The sequence below is a fragment of the Heloderma suspectum genome, chromosome 4 (genome assembly GCF_057233095.1).
Source record: "Heloderma suspectum isolate Gila_16-S chromosome 4, 16-S_ref, whole genome shotgun sequence".
In the NCBI taxonomy this organism is placed as follows: domain Eukaryota; kingdom Metazoa; phylum Chordata; class Lepidosauria; order Squamata; family Helodermatidae; genus Heloderma; species Heloderma suspectum.
In genome coordinates this window covers 172,359,845-172,367,165 of record NC_139461.1, presented here as the reverse complement: position 1 = coordinate 172,367,165, position 7,321 = coordinate 172,359,845, and positions in this window count along the sequence as shown.

The following is a 7,321-nucleotide window of genomic DNA, read 5'->3' as shown; positions in this document are numbered from 1 at the left end:
CACAGGTTCCACACCAGAGATTTAGCACTTCCCAGAGGAAGCCCTGAAACAAGTGAAAATGCTCATTTGCTGGAATGGAACAAAACAGTGAACAGGGTGGCCACTTAAGGGCAGAATCCAATGGGGCGCTTATGCCTCCACTGATTCTCTTACGCCCCACCAACTCCCATCTGCAGGCGACGCCCACCGCTTGCGGAATGAAGATTTAGTGCTCCCAGGGCAACAAGAAATGAGTGACAATGAGCTCCCTCATGCGAGTTCCACCAGCCTGCCCCATTCAAGAAATGAGCATTGTCGCTTATTTCCGGTTGCCCCGGAAGCATTAAATCTTTGTTCTGCAACCAGTGGGCGCTGCTTGCAAACAGGAATTGCCAGGGCAGAAGAGAATTGGTGGAGGCGCAAGTACCCAGCTGGATTCTGCCCTTAAGCGGCCACCCTATTTGCTGTTTTGTTCCGTTCCAAGAACACCAGAACCGAGATAGCCTCCAGGAATACCTAAGGATACATGTACATTTGTAGCCTCACTGATGAAGATTTATTCTTCCCAATCGAAAATCAAACAAAGCATTAGGTGAATAATCTATCGATTAAAACTTCTGGGCATAGCTCATGGGTAGTAGGAAGAGAGCCACATCCCAGTTTAGGCCTCCTAGTCTTTGTAGGAGTGCAGGTCTGAAATCAGGGAGAGGGCAAGGAAAAGCTCACACCTGCGAGAGCACTTCCATATGGGAGACCCATCTCACAATGTGGGAGCCATGATGCATCAGTGGTGGGAACCTTAGGCAGCCACAGGGTAAAGACCTGATAGGCACAATTGTGATCGCTGTTTTGTCCAGGCAGAATCCCAGCCTCACCCAGAAACCTTCCAGGTCAGAGGGGGAGAGGGGCTTACAGCCCTGATAGCTCAGCACAAGGGGCAGTGCCTAGGAGGAAGGGACTTCCTGGCTCCATCTGAGCATTCCTGAACCTTAGGCCTGCAGCCTAGATCTGCCCCAGCTGGAGTCCCAGTCCTGCCCTCCGGAGTTCCCCAGATGGCCATGCCCCCTTCCCCTGGCCCCACCCATTTCCCCTTGACCACCAATTGTTGGGTGGCTTCCCTGCCTTTGTGCAGTTTTTCCCACATTCCAAAAGGTTGAAATGCTTCTCCTGAGACTTCGTGAGTGGCAGTAAAAGCTTTAAGCTAAAACATGCTGGTGCGAGAATACAGCCCCTGAGAGCTCCTCTGAAAGTGAAGGTTTGATAGCCCTGATCGACCCTCACCAGTTCTTGGCACAGCAGAACTGTAAGACAACATTAGGGCTACTAACCAATTAAAGATGATTCATATGTCTTGACTCTTGTTATCAATTAACTAAATTAAAATTTGTTTCCTTATTACTAAAGTTCTGTTCTAAGTTCTTGCTTGAGATAATGAAGAAAGTGTCTGTTCACTACACCCTTATCTGGACAGAGACAGCCTTGCTGCAGTTGTCCATGCTCTGATAACCGCTCGTCTCATCTGGATTACTGCAATGCGTGGCACTGCCTTTGAAAATGGTCCTGAAACTTCAGCTGGTCCAAAAAGAGGGTAGCAAGATTGTTAACAGGGACTGGCCAACATGGTCACATCATGCCAGTACTCTTCCAGCTGCACTGGCTGCCAGTCCACATTCAGGCCCGATTCAAAGTCCTGGTATTGACATTAAATGCCCTAAATGGCTTGGGGCCAGGTTATCTGAAGGATCATCTCCTCCCACATGTACCTGCCCGGACCCTAAGATCATCTTCAGGGGTCCTTCTCTGGGAGCCCCGGCCAAAGGAAGTGAGGCGGGTGGCTACCAGGAAGAGGTCCTTTTCTGCAGGGGCACCCTGGTTGTGGAATGAGCTCCCTAGAGAGGTTTGCCTGGTGCCTACATGTGCTCCTTTCAGCACCAGGTGATGACTTTTTTATTTTCCCAGCATTTTAGCATTCTAGTCTTTTAGCTCTGCTGTTTTAAATCTGTATTTTAAATCTCTGCATTGCTGCTAGGTTTTATGCTGGTTATACTTTTATATTGTGGTTTTAAGTCTTTATATTTTCTATTGTTTTATGTTGTACTATGTGGTTTTAATTTTTGTGAACCGCCCAGACAGCTTTGGCTATTGGGCGGTATGAAAATGAAATAAATAAATAAATAAAAAACATTTTGATTAAAGTAACCACATAGAAGCACCTGTTTCGTGGACTTCTTTAATATTTTCTTTTTTCTTTCTGTATTTAAGTAACCCATAAGAATCAAACAGCCTCAAAACAATAAAAACAACGAAGTGAGCTCTTGACTTTCAACTCCATTAATCTAGGTTTTGCCCTCACCAAATTAAAACTACTCCCCAACTAAAGCTATAGGTGAATATCTACCATTTAATGGGTGGACCCCTAGTAAAGGTACTGAATATTAATGCCTCAAACACCAAGACTTAAATCTTTTTTTTAATGTAAAGTATCTTCCCAAGTTGTATTTCAAAGGTAAAACTTCATAACCTTCATGATTCTGAATCTGAATTAGACTTCTGAAATATTATAATAACCACAACAGCAAAAAAAAGTGTTATACATACAAAAATGATAAGGAGGGAGAGAGGTCAATGTTAAAGACTTACAAACAGGTCATAAGGAAATACAAATAGAATCACGTTATTCAAATGACATGTGTTACTGAAACATAGTATTGAAATAGGTAGTATGTTTTTAAGTATCACAGAGCTCTTCTTTCCTCCCTAAGAGTTCTTTCAAACCTGATAGTTTGTCACCCTACTCTAGCAAACATTTGGTCTAATCAAAGCTAGTATCGGAACAATTTCTTATTCAGTGTGAAAAGAGTTCTTTGCAACATTCCGTTTACACTCTACTGCTAACATTTACAGGGTGCCAGCTTTACATATTTTTTTAGTTTACAATCTTTAGATTTCCATTAAGGCCCACGCATGGCAAATGCCCCCTTGAAAAATGCTGCAACATTCTTGTCAAGAGCTGTAAAAGCTTCATGAGTTCCTACTACTCCTCCACTTACAGCATTTGTCAGAACATGGTACAGGTTGATGAGAGAGGTAAAAATCACCCAGCTGCAGCTGCAAACCTGCTTCCCTTCTGAACAACTCACAGCCAGGCACATCTGGCGCCTGCCTAATAACACACCACTATCGGTCTTGCATTTACCAGAACAGAAGGGCAATTGTCTCAGCTTGGAGGTGCACTGAACTTGGAAGGAGCCAGATGTAGCGTGTCCGTTAATAAACAATGAGAACAAGGCAGCAACAATTAGTCATGCCAAAGGGACTAACTGCGTGTTATACACTAACACGTGTAGCTGTGCCCCCACAATTTTTTTTAAAGGAAACATACTTGGGGAGGAGGGAATTTTAAAGTGTAGAAGTAGTAGCAAAGGGAGAGAGGGAATGTGTGTGCAGCACTTTCTGCACCCACCATTTCACCGATCAAAATGTAAGAATTATTGAGACCACATGTGGGAAGTGTTTTGAACGCATCACAGTTTTGTTTAAATGCTAAGTACTGTTATTAATTGTTGCAGTTGTTGATCTTCCTTCCCTGAGGCCCATCCAAAGCAAAGGGCTGGTTCCCACAGATGCATTCGCCCATGCAACCACGTACACAGGACCTCGACCACACAGAGCAAGGTTAAGGCAGGATTTATGATGGGACTATTCTTGGGGTGCAAAACCTCAGGGCCAATCCCAAGCCGGCCCTCCTGCATTCCCCAGATGGCTACACCCCCTGCTCCTGGACTACCCCTTTTCCCCAAACCACCAATCATTCGGTGCTTTTCTGGCTGTTCGGGAGTTTTTTTTCCATTCTAAAAGGTTGAAATGCCACCCTCACGTCTTTATGACCTAGCAGCAGCAGCCTCCATGACAGCAGATGCTGTGGCTATGAAGAAGGCTATTGGCTCCTGGGAAGGACGTGAAATTCAGCATGGTCCAGAGGCCTGCTCTTGGGAATCTTCAAAGGTACATTGTGCAAGAGCAGTGTGTTTTAAAAAGAAGTTTTATGTAACCACATATCTCACACAGGCCCACAGCCGGTCATTTTGTAGTGAGGGGGCTTAAAGGGATAGGAAATCATTGCAGAATGGCCAGAACATAAGTACAGGCAGCTTAATGTGTTTTAAATGATTCAATGATTCTACTTCTTGGTGAGCAATTGGATAGAGTACTACCCGCACGCTTTCCCCTATATCTCCACAAGTAAATGTTCTGGAGACCTGTCTATGGTAGCTTAACATGCAGGGAGAAGGCCTAAAGGAGGGACAGGAAGCCTTTGCCCACCCAATCTTCAAGGCCTCCAGTGAGCCCCCTCCACCCCAAGCCCCACACCCCAAGAACATAAGAGGAGCTGTGCAGGATCAGACCAAGGGTCTATCTAGTCCACCATTCTGTTCACACAGTGGCCAACCAGTTGCCCACAGGAAACCCACAAGCAGGACATGAGTGCAACAGCACCCTCCCACCCATGTTCCCCAGCAACTGGTGTACATCAGCATACTGCCACTGATACTGGAGGTAGCACATAGCCATCAAGTCTAGAAGCCTTTGATAGCCTTCTCCTCCATGAATGTCTCCAGTCCCCTTTTAATGCCATCCATATTGGTGGCCACCACTACATCTTGTGGTAGTGAATTCCATAGCTTAACTACGTGCATTGGAAGGGACAGTGGAAGGGGCAGAGGGTGAGATCGCAAAGGAAGAGCAAAGCCACATCTCAGTGGGTTCTGCTCCCCTTGGGCTTTCCCTATCTGGGGAAAACTGACTGAGGGGTCCACTGGAGCACCCCTGACCCCATATAGTACTCCTATCTCAGCAGTGTCCCTGAGAATTGTTCTCTACTTTCTGCCATAGAAGTGAACTGGCTCCTTTCATTAACAGACTGGGGTCAATACTATGGAGAACAACTCCTACTTCATGGGTTGGCATCTCCCTTTACTAGCGCTGTGATGGTTGAGAAGCCCTTACCCCAACTTGGTTCTCTCCAGTGGTGACCCTGGTTGATCTCAATCTACCTTCTCCCCACCCTGAAATAAGCCCTGATCGTGCCTAATTCCAGGGCAACTCAGGGCTCAATGTTTATTCATTCACTCATTATATTTCTACACCGCCCCATAGCCGAAGCTATCTGGGTGGTTCACAAAAATTTAAAATACATTAAAATACATTATATAAAGTATAAAACCATTCATGCAATGACACAGAACAAATAGCACAACAAGAAGAACATATATCTAAAGCAATTTAAAACCATCAGCCAGAGACATTCAAAGAGACTCATTATATGCTGCCAAATGCCTGAGAAAAGAGGGCAGTTTTAACCTGGCACCGAAAAGATGACAATGTTGGTGCCAGGTGGGCCTTGTCAGGGAGATTATTCCATAAATAGGGAGCCACCACTGAGATGTCCCTCTCCCTTGTTGCCGCTCTTCAAGGGTACAACAATCGCTCATTGATTGTTGTACCTTCAAGGTGGGAATCAGTCATAACAGCGGGATCACCGCAGACAGAAGCAGTTTTATCAGTTTTATCACCCTGTGTGTCCACTGAAACACAGTGCTTTATCCTAGAGAGTCTGTTCACACATTCAGCAGCAGTGATTTAGTGTCAGAGTAATCAAGTGATGTACCTGCATGTGTGAACCAACCTTCATTTTCAATGGAAATAAGAAAGGTGTCTCCTTATTTAAAGCAAGAAAAAAATGATTCAACATTGCTCTTCTTTTTTTTAAAAAAAAGGTATTTTCCTTGACAGTGCAATGTATTTCCATAATGACCACAAGATTTCCATAACGACCACAAGTACCCAAGCTTTACAGCTGGCTGATGGCCATGTTGTTGCCAACCACTCCTTTGGGGTTTCCTCTTTTTCCAGGTGCTATGCCATCAATCCATTATTTTTAAAACATAGATCTAGCAGTCTTAGGTGGAGCTCAGTGAAGCTGAGGGATTCCAACACAGAAAGCCGCAGGTTTCCATATGGGCACTCTACGAAGCAAACCTCTCTCTGCAACAAGCATTTTCCCGACTATTTTCCCATCACAGGTTTATTTTCTTTTTCTCCCGTCATTCACGCAGTCATTCAGATTTTGTTCCCTTAACAGAAAATTGCATCTACAAGTGGATCAAAGGAGGAAAGAGTTGCTATATTTAACCAATGAATAGGGTTTTTTTCCTTTCTCTCTCTCTAGATAGCATATGTTGCCAAAGCAACTGATGTCTTAAAAGCCCCCTCCTCCAACTCCTGGCCCATGGAAAATTGTTTGCTTTTATTCCATACAGAGAGCAAAATAAAATGCACATCCCAGCTGTAAATGACAATCACGGGGAACTAAGTCAGAGATAAAGCTTTCAAGCATTTCATGGTCTATCAAATTCTTATGACATAGGAGAATTCTTCCCTTCGCCACACTCAATGATACGTCTGGAAAATGTTTGTACACCTGACTGAGCCCATCAAGGATTTTTAAAAAATGAACAACTACTAAGTGGACCTGGCTTTGCATGGGTGGGAATAGCAATTACGTTATTACAGTGAAGGCTGCAAGCAGTTGCAGCTCCAGGTTTGGGGGGCCCTTGGGCAAGTTGCCCTCAATGGACGCCTTCCCGCATTGAGTCATTATTACTACTACTTGCTGGCTTGACAGGCAGAGAGCCAGTGAACAAGTGTAACCCACTAGTATATTTTTCTTTAAGAATTCTGAGAGAATATTCCTGCGCATGCTCAGTAAAGGAGTGAGATAGGGAGTGGTCACCGTTTTCGGCAGTTACCAAAATTGCAGTGTAGAAGAAGCTTGTTTTCTCCTCCCTGTAAGACCTTGAACCTTTGAGATGGGTTAGTAGGGAGGGTTCCTTCTGAAAAAAAATTAAAGAGTTATAATTTGTTTTTTTACAAACACTATGACTTCCTTGTTTATGTTTTTATATTGTATAAAGGGCTGTTTAACAATGTTTCTGTGTTGCTGGATCCTGATCCATATTGAGAAGATAGCTGCAGAGCTAAAGTAAGCTGAGTAGAGATTGTTTTCTTCCTTCAGCCAGCAGAAAAATCAAGCTTCAGAGAGAAGTTTAATTATATTTTTGTTATGGACTCAAGCTGAAAAAAAGACAGAACTTTGGGAGGGCTGTGCACTGTTTTATTGTTTGGGAGGGCTATGCATGTAAAACTATTACCTGTGCATTATTATTGTTTTTAGTTAAGATATTAAAACATATGTTAATTGTCCCTGTACAAAGCCTTTGCGGTGAGTCCCTTTAGAGACTCTGAAGAAAAAGTGTTACACAAGCAGACAATGACATCAGCT